Genomic DNA, 20,693 nt, shown 5'->3' on the forward strand with positions numbered 1-20,693 from the left:
GCTGCCCGTGCATGCTGGGAGTTGTAGTTTTGCAACAGCTGGAGGCACCCTGGTTGAGAAACACTTCCCTACTCTAATAGTAATTGGAGGTTGGGGATGTAAAGTATGTAAAACCTTCAATCCATATACAGATAAAAGGAAAAATGCAGGTGACCGTGGAATCAGCAACAGGTGCCTCTAGTGTTGCAAAACATCCCTAAGTTTCTAGAAAGTTCTGCCGCGTTACGCACGAAGGCACGTACACGTATAAGTACGTACGTACACGTAACGCACCAGTACAGTATATCTGTCACGCAATGCCCAGCGCCCCTCCGCTCCTGTCACCTTTCACCCTGTTTCTAATACCCTCTGTTCACCCTTCTCCCATCCCCCAGCAAAATAGCGGCCACATGAGATTATTAACCACGCCCCCTACCGGGAATTGGATCGTTAATACGCCAATCATCTATTTAAACCCAACCTCTTAGCCCCGCCACACAGCGACACGCCCCCTTGATTCTGATTGGTTCACAGGCCAGTCACTCTCATTTTCCAAACAATTCGGCTAAGTTTAGTCACCAGGCAACACCGTGAAGGGCGTAGCCCAGGCTACTGAGTCTTGTACGGTGGCCTGGAGTGGACGGGTTTTAGAAGCGGTTTTGTGGCTGACAGAGGTGAGTGTGTCACCTGCCGGCGGGTGTGTGTACCCACTGAACGCTTGGGCCCCGCTTAGGGCTGCCAGTGCTTAGGAATGTACCCGTGTTTCTCTTGGCACTGATACAAATGGGTCCCCCTCCCCTCCCTTCATGACATTTGTTTCTGTCCACATTCATAATACCGTAGTTGTTATGGAGATGGTGGCAGTCACGTGTTCTGTGTGTAATTTCTTATCCTGATTGCCTGTTGCTCAATGTATGGGAATTTGGCAGTGCCATCTGGACTCCCACAGAGGCTGTGTTCTCTCTGTTGAGGTGAGTGGTATTGGCATCACATGCTCCCTGTGTGTGGATAGACATTTACAATCTCAGGATTATAGGATAAATCCAGAATTACACACCCCAGAGCCAACTTAACCCTAGAAACTATGCAGATCTTCTACATTGTTCCCTGAGATAGGACTTCAAAGCTGTATTAGGCTGGGTTCACACCACGTTTTTCAAATACGGTAACCGTATAGGGTTTTCCACAAAAAAAGTATACAACCGTATGCATAGAGAATGCATTGTAAACCGTATTCCAAATGTTGTGTACGGTTGCATCCGTTTTGCCTCGGATACAGTTTTGCCGCTTTTCCAACCGTAGGCAAAAACGCTGTCCACCACGTTTTTGCCTCCGGTTGGAAAACCGTATGCGAACCGTATGCGGTTCTTTTAACATTGTTGTCTCTGAGAACCGTACACAGAATTTCAGAATACGGTTGCACACGGTTTTTCTAATCCGTTTTTGGAGTTGACACATGCGCAGATTGGAATTTCAATAGAACAATAGTAACTTTATTAAATTGCTGGAAAACGAATTCCAGCAAAATCGTTGGCAAAAACGGATGCAAATGGATAGAACCGTACATACGTTTTGGAACCGTATACGGGGAAAAACATATACGTTTTTAATTTGGGAGTCATACAGTTGCATACGGTTTTTGCCGTACGTTTTTTAGCGGAAAACCGTATACGGTAACCGTATTTGAAAAACGTGGTGTGAACTCAGCCTTAGGCTGCATTCACACCACGTTTTTGTAATACAGGTCCCGTATCAGGTTTTTGAGGAAAAACCGATTCCTCAAAACCTGACTAAACTGTATCAAAACGTGTGTACAAATTTTAACCCGTATACGGTTTGAAAAATGACATCCGGTTGCATCCGTTTGTTTAAGAAAAAAACGTATACGTTTTTAACTTTTCACTCCATTTTGAATAAAGTTTTACTTGCTTGATTTGAAATTCCAAGAAAAAAAACTGCAAAGTCAAAAACCGTATGGTGAAAACCGGATGGAACTGTATGCACATACAGTTCTGTACGGTTCCCATCCATTTACTCCCATGTTAAAAAAAAAAAAAAAAAAAAAAAAAAAAAACCATATATGGTTTAATAGTTTTTCAACCGGACCTAAAACCGTGGTACGGGTGGGTTCACACCACGATTTTCTTTACAGTTTTTGGAGACGGTTTCTTTAAAAAAAAAACTTATGCAACTGTACAGAAAACCGTGCCCATAGACTTTCCATTCAAAACCGTATGTACCATATTGCATACGGTTGTCTCCGTTTTTCACACCACACGGTTTTTTACTTTTTTTTTTTTTTTTCTGGACAGAAAACCGTGGCCTACCACGGTTTCTGGTCCAGGTGAAAAACCGTATTGACCCGTATACGTTTTTTTTAAACATGGGAGTCAATGGGAACCGTACAGAACTGCACAGTTTTTTTTTCTTGGAATTTCATTCAAACAAGTGAAACTTTATTCATAATGGAGTGAAAAGTTCAAAACGTATGCGTTTTTTTTTTCTTAAAAAACGGATGCAACCGGACATCACTTTTCCAACCGCATACAGTTTTTAACCATATACAGATAAAACTTTGTACACACGTTTTGATACAGTTTAGTCAGGTTTTGAGGAATCCGTTTTTTTATCAAAAACCTGAAAAAAAACTGTATTGCAAAAACGTGGTGTGAACCCACCCGTAGACTACGGTTTTGGGTACAGGAAAAAAAACCTGACAAAACCGTACAGGATGCAAAACGGACACAACCTGATACATCTTTTGGCATACGGTTTTCAATGGAGAGTCAATGCATACGTTTTCCAATACGGTTCCATACGGTTTTCACATAGAAAACGTATACGGGAACTGTATTGCAAAAACGTGGTGTGAATGCACCCTGGATTCACATCAGGTTTTTGCAATACAGTTCCCGTATTCGTTTTCTATGTGAAAACCGTATGGAACCGTATTGAAAACCGTATGCATTGACTCTCCATTGAAAACTGTATGCAAAAAGATGCATCAAGTTGTGTCCGTTTTGCATCCTGTACAGTTTTGTCAGTTTTTTTTCCTGTACCCAAAACCGTAGTCTACCACGGTTTTTGGTCCGAGTGAAAAACTGAATTAAACCTTATATGTTTTATTTTTATTGACTTGTGAGTCAATGGAAACCGTACAGAACTGGTTTTCACAATACATTTTTTTTACTTTGCACATTTTTTTTCCTTGGAATTTCAATCAAACAAGTGAAACTTTATTCAAAATTGAGTCAAAAGTTTTTTTCTTAAAAAACGGATGCAACCGGACATCATTTTTCAAACCGTATGCAATTTTTTTTTTTTTTTTTAACCGTATACAGGTTGAAATTTGTACACCCGTTTTGATACAGTTTAGTTAGGTTTTGAGGAATCCATTTTTCATCAAAAACCTGATACGGGAACTGTATTGCAAAAACGTGGTGTGAATGTAGCCTTAGAAAAAAACAATTGGAGGACAGTTCCTGGTCTATTACCCCGGCGTTCATTCACCCTGCTCAGGAGTCCACACAGAAGATGGTCACTCGCATTGTACATGAAAAAAAATGTGCCTATCACCCCTATTATTGGGATATCAAATGCTGCTCAGCCCAGGGGTCACAGGAGAGGGGCAACCTGTCCTGTAGAATGTGGCACGGAGATGAAGAAAGAAAACCCTTCTGATGTCAGGTGCTGCTTATCCCAATAAAAATGGATTCCGAATGAGGAATATTGTTTAAATCCAAAATGGACTACTTTATTTGGAGTACTGTATAATGAAAGGACTAATGACTCATTTTGGGGTGCACTCTACCTTCCTGAGTTTGGTCTGAGGAAGGGGTGAGTACACTCTGAAACACGTCATTGTTTCTTTATTTTATTGTACTACAAATAAACTAGTTCACTTTAGATTTGAACATTACTCTTGATGTAGAATACATTTACATTGGGATAAGCAGCACCTGATATCAAAAGGGGTTTCTTTTCTGACCTCTGTACTATAGGACCTAGCAAGGAGTGGTGTCTGTGTACTACCACATCTACTACGGTTTGAAGCCCACTGCATACGGTATTATGCAAAATCCACTTCTATATGGTGCCTCCGATCAGAGGTGGAATAACTCACTACTGCCAGTCTGGAGGCCATACCTACCTGCTCGGTCACGTGGATAATTCACTATCTGGTTGCTGCTTTTTCTGATAATGCATCCCATTTATTCCTATGTACGGCAGGTTATGATTAGAGATGAGCGAACTTACAGTAAATTCGATTCGTCATGAACTTCTCGGCTCGGCAGTTGATGACTTTTCCTGCATAAATTAGTTCAGCTTTCAGGTGCTACCGTGGGCTGGAAAAGGTGGATACAGTCCTATGAGACTCTTTCCTAGGACTGTATCCACCTTTTCCAGCCCACGGGAGCACCTGAAAGCTGAACTAATTTATGCAGGAAAAGTCATCAACAGCCGAGCCGAGAAGTTCGTGACGAATAGAATTTACTGTAAGTTCGCTCATCTCTAGTTATGATCTATGTCCATGCAATGTGTGATTTATGGAAGATTCACATAAAAAAAATGTACAACAAGCAGTTAGCATCCCAAAAATGTAATAAAGCTTAGTGACAAATTAGATGACCATAAAGGGGTGTGTGTGTGTGTGTGTGTGTGGCTGGGAGGTAGGGTACGCTCACACAGGTTGTAACCACATGGTTATTGATGCGTTGGGTCAGGTTTACATCAGCATTGAGCTCCATTTGCTAAATCCATTCTAATTTCGGGAGCTAATAAAAAAAAATAAAAATACTGCAGACCTTTCCCCCATCACCCCCTCTCCCCAAACACCAATGTGGACAGCTAGACGAAAACTTTACAGGCTGTTTTCAAAGTGAGTGGTCCATTGTTTGTCACACATATGGACTCTGCAACAGAGCTCCAAAATGGAGCCTAGATGCAGATGTGAACTAGGCCTAAATTGCACGGTTTACTGAATCAATAACTACATTGTGTCACTGTTCACAAAATAAATAAAGGGAACACTTAAACAACACAATGTAACTCCAAGTCAATCACACTTCTGTCCACTCAGGAAGAAACACTGATTGACAGTCAATTTCACATGCTGTTGTGCAAATGGAACAGACAACAGGTGGAAATTATAGGAAATTAGCAAAACACTTCCGATAAAGGAGTGGTTCTGCAGGTGGTGACCACAGACCACTTCTCAGTTCCTATGCTTCCTGGCTGATGTTTTGGTCACTTTTGAATGCTGGCGGTGCTTTCACTCTAGAGGTAGCATGAGATGGAGTCTACAACCCACACAAGTGGCTCAGGTAGTGCAGCTCATCCAGGATGGCACATCAATGCGAGCTGTGGCAAGAAGGTTTGCTGTGTCTGCCAGCATAGTGTCCAGAGCATGGAGGTGCTACCAGGAGACAGGCCAGTACATCAGGAGATGTGGAGGAGGTCGTAGGAGGGCAGCAACCCAGCAGAGGGACCGCTGCCTCCGCCTTTGTGCAAGGAGGAGCACTGACAGAGCCCTGCAAAATGACCTCCAGCAGGCCACAAATGTGCATGTGTCCACTCAAACGGTCAGAAACAGACTCCATGAGGGTGGTATGAAGGCCGACGTCCACAGGTGGGGGGTGTGCTTACAGCCCAACACCGTGCAGGACGTTTGGCATTTGCCAGAGAACACCAAGATTGGCAAATTCACCACTGGCGCCCTGTACTCTTCACAGATGAAAGCAGGTTCACACTGGGCACATGTGACAGAGTCTGGAGGTGCCATGGAGGACATCGTTCTGCAACATCCTCCAGCATGACCAGTTTAGCGATGTGTCAGTAATTGTGTGGGTAGCATTTCTTTAGGGGGCTGCACAGCCCTCCATGTGCTTGCCAGAGGTAGCCTGACTGCCATTAGGTACCGAGATGAGATCCTCAGACCCCTTGTGACACCATATACTGGTCCGGTTGGCCCTGGGTTCCTCCTAATACAAGACAATGCTAAACCTCATGTGGCTGGATTGTGTCAGCAGTTCCTGCAAGAGGAAGGCATTGATGCTATGGACTGGCCCGCCCGTTTCCCAGACCTGAATCCGATTGAGCACATCTGGGGCATCATGTCTCGCTCCATCCACCAATGCCACATTGCACCACAGACTGTCCAGGAGATGTTGGATGCCTTAGTCCAGGTCTGGGAGGACATCCCTCAGGAGACCATCAGGAGCATGCCCAGGCATTGTAGGGAGGTCATACGGGCACGTGGAGGTCACACACACTACTGAGCCTCATTTTGACTTGTTTTATGGACATTACATCAAAGTTGGATCAGCCTGTAGTTTGGTTTTCCACTTTGATTTTGAACGTGACTCCATATCCAGACCTCCATGGGTTGATAAATTTGATTTCCATTGATAATTTTTGTGTGATTCAGATTTAATTATCCAAAATGCCTAAAGGGATATTTTTATTCCTGTGTGTCCGGTATGCAAATTAAGTAGTCATTGGGGCTGGGAGCAGGGGGCGTAACTAGTCACATTGCCTAACCTGTAATTGTGCTCTGCCAGCTTGTATGGCAGTGAGTAACGTAGAAGCCTCTTTGCCTGCTGAGCATGATGACAGGTAAGGTATTGTCGCTAGTTGCTGCTGGCCACGATGACTGCATACTGTGTTAGTGTGAATAAAACTATAATTTCTGGCATTTTGGATACCTCAAACTACCCTATGAGACAGTTTGGAAACTTGGAATAACCCCTATGCTGAAAGGTTCCTGCTGGAAAGGTGAACAGATCTGTAAATTTTTTATTAAACAAATTCAGCCTTTCCGTACTAAACAGCTGCAGTATGTCCTGTAGGGAGAGGTGTAGTTCTTTCCAAATGGACATGGTTCTCCCCACTGCCACCTCTGCCTAACAGGTTATGTTTACACCACCGAATGTTTGTACAGAAAAACTCCACGGGGGAGATTTATCAAGGGACTCAGAGCGGTTTTTTTTTTGCTTACAAAAGTCGCCCAGAGCTGGCTTGCAAAACGGCTTTTGGAGAGCAAATTTTTATATTTCCCGCTGGCAGCTGTGATCACAGCTCCAGCGGGAAATATGATATAACAACTGTACAAAGGGGCCCGGGCTGGCAACATAATGCAGCCGCTCAGGCTCTGTCTGATTCTATCCCCGCAACCCTGAATTAATGATGGGGACACTGCTTTACATCCCCCCCCGCTTGTCTCCCACCCAACCGTGCTGCACATCTCCAATCTGTCTGCTACCTGTTGCAAGACTACAACTCCCAGCATGCCCATACAGTGAGGGCATGCTGGGAGTTGTAGTCTTGTAGCAGGTGGGATATGTGCGGCGCGGGCGGGAGACAATGGGGGATGTAAAGCAGTGTCCCCGTCATTAAGTTAGGGTAGCGGGGTTAGAATCAGACGTACACAGGTGGCTGCAGAGTGATGCCAGCCCGGGCTTCTTTTAACATACCACGGCCCTGCAGAGTTTCTATATCCCCCTACTGTAATTTTTATATTTCCCCTGATTGGCCGGGACAGAGCAGCCAATCGCGGGACCCGGCAGGAAATTTGATCTTACAGTAGGGACTAAAAACTCTGCGGCTGGCATCACTCTGCAGCCGCCTGGGACTCAATCATATATTATCCCCGCAGTGCCGTGGTAAGGAGGGCTGGCTGGCATAACTCTGCAGCTCCTCGGGACTCCCACAGCCACGAAGGGAGATGTGTAGGAGCCATCCCTCAGCACTGCGGTAGACGCTGGGAGATGGCATAGATGGCTCCTGAATGTCTCCCAGCCTGGCTGCGGGAGTCCCAGGTGGCTGCAGTGTTATGTCAGGCCAGGCTCCTTACCACAGCGCCACAGAGTTTACTGTAATTCCAAATTTCCCACTGGGTCCCGTGTCACGGGACCCGGCGGGAAATATGAAGTTACAGTGATTTTGTTATCACCCCGGCCAGGGAGTGGAGCGCATTACCGCTCGCTTCCCTGGCTTGCACGACTACAACTCCCAGCATGCCCTTACTGTAAGAGCATGCTGGGAGTTGTAGCTGTGCGACAGGGGGCAGGTGACAAGCTGCTGCACTACTACAACTCCCAGCAGGCCCTTACTGTAAGGGCATGCTGGTAGTTGTAGTTGTGAGGCAGGTTACAAGCTTGTCACCTGCCCCCTGCCGCATAACTACACTCCCAGCATGTCCTTACTGTAATGTTGTCACAAGCTTGACACTCACCCGGACATCTCCAGCACCACATGACTACAACTCCCAGCATGTAAGGGCATGCTGGGAGTCGTAGTCGTGCGGCACAGGAGATGCGCAGGCAGGTGACAAATGGTTTTTCTCATTTCAGATCTGTTTATCCTGTGGACTACTTCGGATTTGGTGGACTGCGTCGATGACCAGCGTTTTTTTTCTTTTCTTTCTGTTGAATGTTAATAAAATGGTTAACAAGGGCTTGTGGGGGAGTTCTTTTTGGAATAATTATATATATTTTTTTAAACATGTTTGTTTTTTTATTTACTTTACAGGCTTAGTAGTGGAAGCTGTCATCCATTACTAAGCCTGGGCTTAATGTCAGCCCCAAAAACAGGTAGCGCTAATCCCCCAATTATTACCCGGTACCCACCGCCACAGGGGTGCCGGGAAGAGCCGGTACCAACAGGCCCGTAGCATCATAAATGGCGATCCTGGGCCTAGGCGGTAATAGGCTGGCGTTATTTAGGCTGGGGAGGGCCAGTAAAATTGGTCCTAGTCCACCCTGGTAACGTCAGGCTGTTGCTGCTGGATTGGTATTTGGCTGAAAATAAAAATAGGGGGAACCCTATGCGTTTTTTTATTTTTTGTATATTTAATTATTTATGCAAAAATTAAGCATAAGGTTCCCCCTATTTTTATTATCAGCCAAATACCAATCAAGCAGCAACAGCCTGACGTTACTAGGGTGAGCGAGGACCATTGTTACTGTCCCTCCCCAGCCAAAATAGCACCAGCCTGTTACCACCAAGACCCAGGAGCGCCATTTTTGACTCTCAGAGCCTGTTTGTACTGGCTCTTCCCGGCACCCCTGTGGCAGTGGGTACCGGGGTAATGATTGGGGTTAACCCTAAGCCCAGCTTAGTAATGGACTCCGTCTATAAGACAGCTTCCACTACTAAGCCTGTCAAGTAAATAAAAAAGAAAACACATGTTTAAAAAAAAAAATTTAATTCCAAAAAAAACACTCCCCCACAAGCCCTCGTTAACCATTTTATTAACATTAAACCAAGAAAACACTGGTCACTGTACTCCTCCAAATCTAAAGTAATCCACGGGATACACGGATCTCGCACTTTTTATTTATTTATTTTTTTTTTCAAAGCTGCAAATTGTTCTGAAGTAATTTATTGGTTTTTGCTTGTGTGCTTAAAAAATGGTAATCAAAAGTTATTTATTGGTTTTTGCTTAGGTAAGCCAAATTTATCAACTCCATGTGATAGTATAATAAATATGTCACACATAAGCAAAAGCAAGAAAAAAAATGCCTACAGAACTTTCTTACTAAAGCAACGATGATAAATGTCCCCGCATGTGGACATTCAGCAGACTGCATGCTGCTAGGATTGTCAGATCCCGGGGCATCCAACTACTGTGGCCCCCCCCCCCCCCCCCCCCCCCCACCAAACGATCTCCTGCACAGGGCCCTGGCTCTCCTTCTAAATGGAGCGTGATGACCACCGCACAAATCGATGACTGAAAGGCCCCCTCAATGCAGCTCTATTGGAAAGCCGGCGATTGCCAAATGCAGCGCTTTGGCTCTCCCATAGAGCTGCCTTGAGGGAACATGTGAGCTGCCACTTTGTGCGGTGGTTGACACACTCCATTCAGGGGGAGAGACGGTGAATTGAAGAAGAAAAGAAAAATGAAATAAATAAAAATAAAAAAAAAACTGTGATCCGTAGCCGAATGTGACCTGAGATGAGAGGGAGCCAGCTGTAAAGCAGAAAAGGGTGTCCCTGTGTCACATTCTGCTACAGGGACACTGTTTTCTTCACTACATGTGCTGTAGTTTACTCTTGTTTCATTTTCTTAAATTTTTTTGTCCCTATTGTAGATACACCAAAATAAATGACGTAATTTCTTCTTTGTGGAAAATCTAGGACATAAATTAGTCCTGTTTAATCAGATTAATCTGCATCCAAAATGTGATGAAATTACATGGTTAAATTCTAAGGCTAACTTTGTGACATATATTTTGCGGTGTATTTTTAGTTTTTACCTAAAGCTGAAATGACCCTATAATACATTGTACTGTGTGACCTACTTCCTGTATTGATTCTGTTTTCCCTGCTGTCTTCTATAATACAGCATTTGTGGGTCCAGTAGGGTATAGTATGCATTCCTGTATAGCCCTACTGTGCCCAACCATACAGTATGCTATCTTGTAGGTGACAGCTGTGTTCCTGCTACAGTTTCCTTCAGATTTGTTGCTTTGTAGGATAATTTGGAGAAAATCAAATTGCTGCTGAATTCTTACTTGGCAATGGGTAATGTGTATTAAGTAGAGTGTGAAAGTGTTCTGTTTTCTCTTTGGGAGTTCAGTGATAGGTGGTGTCGGAATTATTGTCAGGGCTGGTTGCCGAGTTTAATAAGGTCTGAGCTGTTATCATTTTCTATTTTAATCCTTTCCACACAGCATCTGTGTTAACATCACATGTGCATATCATGTCTGAATGCCTGCTGGAAAGGCATACCCCCCCCCCCCCCCCCCCCCCCAGACAAAATTTATCCTTTATGGCCTGCAAATGAAACCTTGGAATACCTTTTTTTTGCTAGTATTCCAACATAGAGGGGGAGATTAATGAAAACCTGTGCAAAAGAAAAGTTGATCAGTTGCCCATAGCAAACAATTAATTGCTTGCTTGTTTCATATAATAAAAAGCAGCCTCTGAAAAAATATAATTTACCCTATTTTCACCTTAAAGGGGTCCCTAAGGATGTATTGATCAACTTAACCGGCGCTCTTCTGCACTAGCCTGTTGCATGAAGCAATAGATCACCGATCGGACGGCGGTGAGCAAGGTAAGGACCCTCCTGTCGTCTGCTAAGCTGATCGGGACATCGCGATTCTGTTGCGATAGGTCCCGGTCAGCTCCGCTGAGCTGCCGGGATTCTTTTACTTTTGCTTTAGACGCCGCAATCAACTTTGATCTCGGCGTCTAAAGGGTTAATGCCGCGCATCGGCCCGATCGGCCGTGTCTGGCATTAGCCGTGGGTCCTGGCTGCCCGTAGCAACCGGGACCCACCCGGTTTAACCAGTTCTCCGCCGGTGAGAAAAGTTTAAACCAGTTAAACTAGACCAGGGCGTACAGGTACGCCCTGAGTCCTTAAGGATCGGGGATGCAGGGCGTACGCCTACGCCCTGCGTCCCCAAGAGGTTAAACTGGTACTCCACTGAAATATTATTATTATAATGTATGTGTGTCTGTGTATATAGATATAGATATATATCTTTTTTTTTTTCTTTAACCCCTTAAGGACTCAGCATTTTTCCGTTTTTGCATTTTCATTTTTTCCTCATCACCTTCTTAAAAATCATAACGCTTTCAGTTTTGCACCTAGAAATCCATATGATGGCTTATTTTTTGCACCATCAATTCTACTTTGCAGCGACATTAGTCATTTCACCAAAAAATCCACGTCGAAACGGAAAAAAAAAATCATTGTGCGACAAAATTGAAGAAAAAATTTCATTTTGTAACTTTTGGGGGCTTCCGTTTCTACGCAGTGCATTTTTTTTGGTCAAAATTAGGGATCGACCGATTATCGGTATGGCCGATAATCACGATTTTGGGCATTATCGGTATCGGCAATTATCTTGCCGATAAGCCGATAATGTCCCGCCCCCCGCACCGCCCCCACCGCACCGCGACCGCCACCCCCTCGACCCGCCGCACCGCACCTCCGACCCACCGCACCGCGTCGCACCCCCCACCGTGATGCTAGGCGGTATACCGGTATGGATTTTTTCCCATACCGCTATACCGGTCGGGCCCCTCCCCCACCCTCCGAGTGAATAAAAAAAATTTAACTTACCCGTAATGGGGGTGGTCCAGGCCATCCTTCCTTCATGTAGTGTCCGGGGGCGTTCCGGGTGGTCCGGTCCGGGCTGTCCTTCTTCTCCCACGGTCTTCTTCTCCGCTCCGGCCTAGTACGCTGCATAGACGCCGCTACGCCGTGACGTCAGGTGCGTTGCTGCGCACGGGCGTCACTGCGCAGCGGCGTCTATGCAGCGTACTAGGCTGGAGCCTGCCCGGAGTGGAGAAGAGGCCCGCTGGAGAAGGACAGCATGGATCGGACCACCCTCCACCCGGAACGCCCCCGGACACTACAGGAACGATGGATGGATGGCCCGGACCACCCTGGCAGGTAGGGGAGAGAAGCGGGTGGTGGCGGCGGCCTATGGCCCCGCAAAAGCCACTGCAGATCATTGATTTAAAGCGCCCGCTTTAAATCAATGATCTTCAGCGGTGTCGCAGGGGGTTAAATAGCCGATAACTTATACCGGAATATCGGTATAAGTTATCGGCTATCGGCCCTAACCTGCACCGATTATCGGTATCGGCCCTAAAAAAAACGATATCGGTCGATCCCTAGTCAAAATTACACCTTGTCTTTATTCTGTAGGTCCATACGATTAAAATGATACCCTACTTATATAGGTTTGATTTTGTCGCACTTCTGAAAAAAATCATAACTACATGCAGGAAAATTTATACGTTTAAAATTGTCATCTTCTGACCCTTGTGACTTTTTTATTTTTCCGGGTACGGGCCAGTATGAGGACTCATTTTTTGCACAGTGTTCTGAAGTTTTTATCCATAGGGAGCTATAGCACTGCACACACTGATCTCCTATGCTGATCCCTGCAAAGCCATAGCTTTGCAGGGATCAGCGAGATAGAGGCTCGATTGCTCAAGCCTGTAGCTCAGGCTTGGAGCAATCAAACCCCGATCAGACGCTGCGGAGAGAGGTAAGGAGACCTCCGCCTGCGTCCCAGCAGATCGGAACATCGCGATTTTATCGCAATGTCCCGATCAGCCCGACTAAGCTGCCGGGAAGCGTTTACTTTCGTTTTCAGATGCAGCGATCAACTTTGATTGCCGCGTCTGAAAGGTTAAAAGCGCGCGGCACAACGATCGTTGCCGCGTTGTAGAGTTGTAGTGATGAAACAGCTGGAGGCACCCTGTGTAGATGAACTAAGGGCGGAAGTCCCCCCCCCAGCAGGCATCAGTGACATGGTGCCTGTTGGGGAAGTCTGCCTGGTTGTGAGCACACTGCCAGGCAGACAAAAAGCATTTTTAATATAGTAAAAATAAAAATTAAAAGCAGGAAGGGGGTTAGGGATAGATTGGCAATAGGCAGGGACAGAAAAAAAAATAGGATGGTGGGAGCTACCCTTTAATACAATGTTATAGCCCCTTATAGGAGCTATAATATTGTATAAGAAAAGTGTAAAAAAAAAAAAAAAAAAAAAAAAAAAAAAAAATCATTAACCCTTTCAATTATCCCTTCCCCTAATAAAAGTTTGAATCACCCGGCATTTCCAAGAATAAAAAAAAAGTGTAAATAAAAATATGTGGTATCGGCGCGTGCGGAAATGTCCAAATTATAAAAATATACCGCTTTTTAAACCGCACGTTCAATGGCGTACGCGCAAAAAAATTCCAAAGTCCAAAATAGCGCATTTTTGATAACTTTTTATACCACAAAAAAGTGATCAAAAAGTCTGATCAGAACAAAAATGGTACCGCTAAAAACGTCAGATCACGGCGCAAAAAATTAGCCCTCATAGCGCCCTGAACACAGAAAAATAAAAAAGTTATAGGGGTCAGAATATGACCGTTTTAAACGTATAAATTTTCCTGCATGTATTAATGATTTTTTTTCTGAAGTGATACAAAATCAAACCTATACAAGTAGGTTTTCATTTTAACCGTATGGACCTACAGAATAAAGATAAGGTGTCATTTTTGCGGAAAAATGTACTGCGGAAAAACGGAAGCCCCCAAAACTTACAAAATAGTGTTTTTTCATCAATTTTGTCACACATTAATTTTTTTTTCCCGTTTCACCGTATATTTTTGGGTAAAATGTCATTACAAAGTAGAATTAGTGACGCAAAAAATAACCCATCTCATAGAATTTTAGGTGAAAATTTTAAAGTAATTATTTTTTAAAGTAAACAGAAAAAGCCGGGTCCTTAAGGGGTTAAAATTGACCTTGCTCTGGAGTCTGAGGACCTCCTCGAGGCGGAAAGAGATGTTTCCTACACCACTAGGGGTAGGTCCATATGGTTAAAATGATACCCTACTTATGTAGGTTTGATTTTGTCGTACTTCTGGAAAAAAATTGTCATCTTCTGACCCCTATAACTTTATTTTTCCGTGTATGGGGCGGTATGAGGGCTGATTTTTTTGCGCCGTAATCTGAAGTTTTTAGCGGTTCCATTTTTCCATTGATAGGACTTATTGATCGCTTTTTTATTCATTTTTTCATGATATAAAAAGTGACCAAAAATACACAATTTTAGACTTTGGAATTTTTTTGCGCGTACGCCATTGACCGTGCGGTTTAATTAACCATATATTTTTATCATTCGGACATTTCCGCACGTGGCGATACCGCATATGTTTATTTTTATTTACAGTTTTTTATTTTATTTTTTTTTTTTATGGGAAAAGGGGGGATGATTCAAACTTTTATTAGGGGAGGTGTTAAATGATCTTTCTTCACTTTTTTTTTTTACTTTTTTTTTTTTGCAGTGTTATAGCTCCCATAGGGACCTATAACACTGCACACACTGATCTTTTACATTGATCACTGGTTTCTTATACAGGGGTGTGGAAATTTTATAAAAAAAAAACTACTTGTCCACGGGACTAAAACGGACTAAATCTACTTGTCCCTCATGACGATCCACTTGTCCGGCCAATTTTCGCTTTTACGCTCTGATTTTTTCCTCCTCGCCCTATAATAGCCATAACTACCTACTATAATGATACCTTTTTAATTTTTCAATAACATATTCTCCGAACCAAAAAAAAAAATAATATATATATATATATTTAGGGAAGGGATATTGAAATAGTAAAAGATAATTTAGCAGATTTGGTGGTTTTCTTTTCTACGCCATTTACCTTGTGGTTGAGGTAACATGTTAGTTTTATACTTTAGGCCGCCTGATTACAGCAATACCAGATTTGTATCGTTTACGTCATGTTTTACTAATTCTGGACTTTTTCAAATTTTTTTAATTGCCATTTTTTAACCCCTGTAGCTTTATTCTTTTTCCACATACCAGGCTGTATGAGGGCTCATTTTTTGCGCCATAATCTATTTTTTGTATCTGTACCATTTTGGTATTGATCTGACTTTTTAATCGCTTTTTAACTTTTTTTTTCTGGGATATTATAAAAATTGCAAATCTTTGGTTTGGTATTTTTTTTTTACATTTACCGTACGGGATACATAATGTTATATTTTAATAGGTTGTACAATTACGTACGAAGCGATACCAAATATGTTTATTTTTATTATGTTTACATGTTTTTATATAGGAAAAGGGGGTGATTTGAACTTTTAACATGGAAGTGGTTAATGCAGCGGTCTTCAAACTGTGGCCCTCCAGATGTTGCAAAACTACAACCACAGCCAACGGCTGTCCTGGCATGCTGGGAGTTGTAGTTTTGTAACATCTGGAGGGCCACAGTTTGAAGACCACTGGGTTAATGTGTGTCTTTCAAACTTTTATAAACTTTTTTTTTTTTTTTTTTTTTTTTTAAGAGCACTGATCATCAACTAAACGTTCCCTAACCCCCTCCCCATCTGTCCCTGACTCTAACTATCTCTATCCCTGTATTTATTTTTGTTTAAAACCCCCTGTAAATACCTTTTTCATAGCATCTTCGGTAGCTCAGTGTTGAGCAGTATATGAGGACAGGAAGTGCGTTTGGCCCTGCAGGCGCAACGTCATCCGAAGCCTGGCTGGGCCAGCATCCGCCGTTCTTCCTGTATGGAGCGCGCATACATGTGAAGCACAGGGGAGGGCCGATGTGAGGTGGATTTTTGCGCCCCCGTCAATTCTTGTGTCCGCTCCTCCCCCAGCTCTCCTAAGATTTCCGAAGCTAGAGCTGGGGGAGGGCAGAGCAAGGGGAGAGAGGAGGTACACGCCCCCTCTCTTATCTCCCCGAGCTCCGGAGGATGCAGATCTCCACGGGGAGAAGTACACGCCCCCTCCCTGAGCTCCCCGAGCTGAGGCCGCAGATCTCCATGGATAGTCAGAGCAGGGGAGAGAGGAGCTCGGCTAGAGCAGATCTGGAAGCCAGAGCTCTGTTCCTCATCTCCCCTGCCTGAGCTCTGACTGTTTACTGTACACGGGCTGGGGATTCATACACTGCAGGGACTGGGAATAAATCTCTTCCTGGGGATGATCTCTATGTGAGGGGGGGGGGGGTCCCTGTTGTGTGTGTGTGTGTGTATGCTGGGAGTTGTAGTCCCTGTTAGGTGTGTGTGTATACTGGGAGTTGTAGTCCCTGTTAGGTGTGTGTGTATACTGGGAGTTGTAGTCCCTGTTAGGTGTGTGTGTATACTGGGAGTTGTAGTCCCTGTTAGGTGTGTGTGTATACTGGGAGTTGTAGTACCTGTTAGGGGTGTGTGTATGCCGGGAGTTGTAGTCCCTGTTAGGTGTGTGTATGCCGGGAGTTGTAGTCCCTGTTAGGTGTGTGTATGCTGGGAGTTGTAGTCTCTGTTAGGTGTGTGTGTATGCTGGGAGTTGTAGTCTCTGTTAGATGTGTGTGTATGCTGGGAGTTGTAGTCCCTGTTAGGTGTGTGTGTGTATGCTGGGAGTTGTAGTCCCTGTTAGGTGTGTGTATGCTGGGAGTTGTAGTCCCTGTTATGTAGGTGTGTGTATGGATGCTGGGAGTTGTAGTCCCTGTTATGTAGGTGTGTGTATGGATGCTGGGAGTTGTAGTCCCTGTTAGGTGTGTGTGTGTATATGCCGGGAGTTGTAGTACCTGTTAGATGTGTGTATGCCGGGAGTTGTAGTCCCTGTTAGGTGTGTGTATGCTGGGAGTTGTAGTCCCTGTTAGGTAGGTGTGTGTATGCTGGTTTCGGGCTGGTTTCCGCTTTTTTCATGGGGTGTTCATTAGCCCCATAAATGGGACATAGAAATGCACGGGGGTTCATACAGGGAAGCAGAAATGCACGGGGGTTCATACAGGGAAGCAGAGATGCACATGGTTCATACAGGGAAGCAGAGACACACCTATCAGGGACTCTGCTTCCCTAAATGGACTACAACTCCCAGCATACATACACACACACACACCTAACAGGGACTACAACTCTCAGCATACACACGCACACATAACAGGGACTACAACTCCCAGCATACACACACACATCTAACAGGGACTAAAACTCCCAGCATACATACACACAACAGGGACCCCCCCCCCCTCCTCCTCACATAGAAATCATCCCCAGGCAGAGATTTATTCCCAGTCCCTGCAATGTATGAATCCTCAGCCCGTGTGCAGTTAACAGTCATAGCTCAGGCAGGGGAGATGAGGAACAGAGTTCTGGCTTCTAGACCTGCTCTAGTCGAGCTCCTCTCTCCACTGCTCTGACTGTCCATGGAGATCTGCATCCTCCAGAGCTCGGGGAGCTCAGGAAGGGGGCGTGTACTTCTCCCCGTGGAGATCTGCATCCTCCGGAGCTCGGGGAGATAAGGGAGGGGGCGTGTACCTCCTCTCTCCACTTGCTCTGCCCTCCCCCAGCTTTAGCCCTGCTGTTTCTATCTTGCAGAGCCACGGGTTTGAATTTTTCACCTCACAACGGCATTGTCGGGAGCGCGCCCTGCCCGCTCGCTCCTTCTGTCTGATTGACAGGCGGGAAGCTGCGTGAGTATGCGATTTCGGACTCAGCTGCCAGGCCGGCGTGAGTCCGAAATCACTAAAAAAGGGACTCCTAGGGAGACCTCTAGTGGACAAAAGTATAAACACAAAAAACACATAAAAGTATACATTTTTTTTTTTAATAGAACCCAATTAGAAAATTTATCTATACATATTAAACTATAAAATTAATATTTTTTTTTTTGATGAGGTACTCTTTAACACTTTATTACACTTATATGAGGAATCATTAGATTCCTCAGACAGAGGAATAGAGTTCTATTGAACTCTATTAATCTGTGTGCTCTGTGATCCATTGATAGAGCCTGGTCCAGCCAGGCTCTATCAATGACAGAGCGGGACAGCAGGGAACAGAGGTAAGCCCTCCGGCTACCTCTATAGTGGATCTTCCTCCGCGATCGCGCTGCGGGGGGGGGGGGCATCCACCCCACTAGCCCACCAGGGAGCATTCACATGTCCCTTTAGACGCTGATGTCGGCTTTGACAGTGGCAGTCTAAAGGGTTAATAGCCAGCCGCGGCGATCGCTGGCTATTAGCGGTGGCCCCCGGCTACTGAGAACAGCCGGGGGCTGCAGATTATGGAGCTGGCAGGAGTCCGAAGCCCGCTCCATACTCCCCTGTGAGCGCCGCATGCATCTCCCCGTGCAGACGTGCCTCCTCCCCTCAGCTCTCCGAAGCTACAGCTGGGGGGAGTGAAGGCAGAGGACGCAGGTCTGCACGGGGAGCAAGAAGCCACGCCCCTCATCTCCCCCCGCACGTCTGCAGAGCAGGGGAGAGAAGACAAATACATAGCTTCTCATCTCCCCGGCTCTGCTTCGGAGGACACAGGTTTTTACAGCCGGGGGCTGCAGAGTATGGAGCGGGCAGGGGTCAGCAGCCCGCTCCATACAGACTGCAGAGGTCCGGGGGACTTGTCAGGTCCGGCCCTGCTTGCCCGAAGCCGGGCTAAGGGCCGGACAAATTCACCTGTCCGGCACCCAAAATTGCTTGTGTCGGGCGATAGGAATTCCACGTCCCTGTTATAAGAAACCACTGAGCGATGATTCTGCCACTTGACTGCTCATGCCTGGATCTCAGGCAGTGAGCAGTCATTCGGCAATAGGACAACGAGGAGGCAGGTAGGGATCCTCTGGCTGTCATGTAAGCTGTTTGGGATGCCGCGATTTCGCCGCGGCGATCCCGAACAGCTCCCTGAGCTAACCGGCATGGTTTCACTTTAATTTTAGACATGGCGTTCAACTTTGAACGCCGCGTCTAAAGGGTTAATAGCGCGCTGCACCACGATCAATGCCGCGCGCTATTAGCCAAGGGTCCCGACCGTTGTTAGAGGCCGGGCCCGACCTGCTATGATGCGGGGCCACGCCGTGGCCCCCCGTTATAGAACGGGAGCGGATTCAGGATGTACAGGTACGCCCTGGGTCCTTAACAGGTTAACTATAGCTAAAGTGTGGTCCGTGGTGTCGAGTAAATTTCCGCAACCTCTGGTATCTCCTAGAGCACCCTTGTGGGGGAATGTACATTTACCTCACCTACCTGGGTTACAGGAGGCTGGCTTCTGGGGTTCTCATGGAGTCAAGTTTGTGATTCACTTGTTTGCGGAGGATCAGTTTTTTTTTTTTTTGTCCTTTTCAGACATGAAGGAACGCTTTGGCATCCCTCGAAATGCCTTCTATAGGTATCTTCAGCTGAGGCATGCGGTCCAAGCGAAGTTTGGCTCCCTGACATTTACTCCTGCATTCTCTGATGTGGAGCTTCTGGGCACCACAGACCTATATAAACCCCTTACTCAATCTTATGCTCTCCTTCAATCGCTGGGGCCTTGCACTTTCTCACAGGCCTTTCATAAATGGGAGACTGATGTCCCAGGTTTGGCAGAGAGTCAGTGGAAGGAGGTTGAAGGCTCATATTACGCCACTGTTGTTAGTAGTAGAGATATGTTGATTCAATCTAGATGTGTCTTGAGGTTGTATTATACACCTGCTAAATTGAAGCGTATTGGTGTTTTCCAGTCTGATCTCTGTTTTCTTTGTTCTTCGGAGGTTGGTACCTGCATGCAGTTTGGGAGTGTCCGATCATCGCCTCCTTTTGGAGGGAGGTGATGTTTTTTTTTTTTTTTTTTTTTGGTGGAACATCTGGATTTTCCATTTCTACTTGCACCTTTCGGTGTGCTTGCTTGGTGTCATTAATGACGCTTTCTTCTATTCTGTGCTCGAAAGGTGGTGGTTATGTCCTAGAAAGGATACCTCAGTGGTCCGTGAAAATGGAAAATTAAATTTTTCATTTGCATAGCCCATTGTTCCAAAGATCTGTCAAACGCCAGTGGGGTGTAAATACTCACTGCACCCCTTATTAAATTATGTGAGGGGTGTAGTTTCTAAAATTGGGTCACATGTGGGGGTCCACTGTTCTGGCACCACGGGGGGCTTAGTAAACGCACATGGCCCCCGACTTCTATTAAAACCAAATTCTCTCTCCAAAAGCTCAATGGCGCTCCTACACTTCTGAGCATTGTAGTGCGCCAGCAGAGCACTTGACGTCCATACATGGGGTATTTCCATACTCAGAAGAGATGGGGTTAAAAATTTTGGGGTGCAAGTGCTCCTATTACCCCTTGTAAAAATTTTAAATTTGGATGAAAACTAGCAGTTTAGTGAAAAAAAAATAATAATAATAATTTACACATCCAACTTTAACATGTTGGGGATGGAGGGCGTATGGGTACGCCCTCACTTCCCGGTACCTGTAAGCCCTCCGCATTT

At 45.2% G+C, this 20,693-nt stretch overlaps 1 protein-coding gene across 4 annotated transcripts in view; it reads left to right on the forward strand.

Annotated features, from left to right (window-relative positions):
- Window positions 1-274: 274 nt before the first annotated feature.
- The window catches only part of SLC25A42 (solute carrier family 25 member 42), a 48,488-nt gene continuing 28,069 nt past the window's right edge, over window positions 275-20,693 (forward strand). The window contains exons 1-2 of one of the 4 annotated variants that reach the window (XM_056518192.1): window positions 275-950; window positions 10,942-11,038. The gene's annotated coding sequence lies outside the window, so the exon portion shown is untranslated. The remainder of the gene's footprint in view (window positions 951-10,941; window positions 11,039-20,693) is intronic. The other 3 variants (XM_056518190.1, XM_056518193.1, XM_056518191.1) reach the window with 3 other exon arrangements.

Source organism: Hyla sarda, chromosome 1, assembly GCF_029499605.1.
Source record: "Hyla sarda isolate aHylSar1 chromosome 1, aHylSar1.hap1, whole genome shotgun sequence".
NCBI classification, from domain to species: domain Eukaryota; kingdom Metazoa; phylum Chordata; class Amphibia; order Anura; family Hylidae; genus Hyla; species Hyla sarda.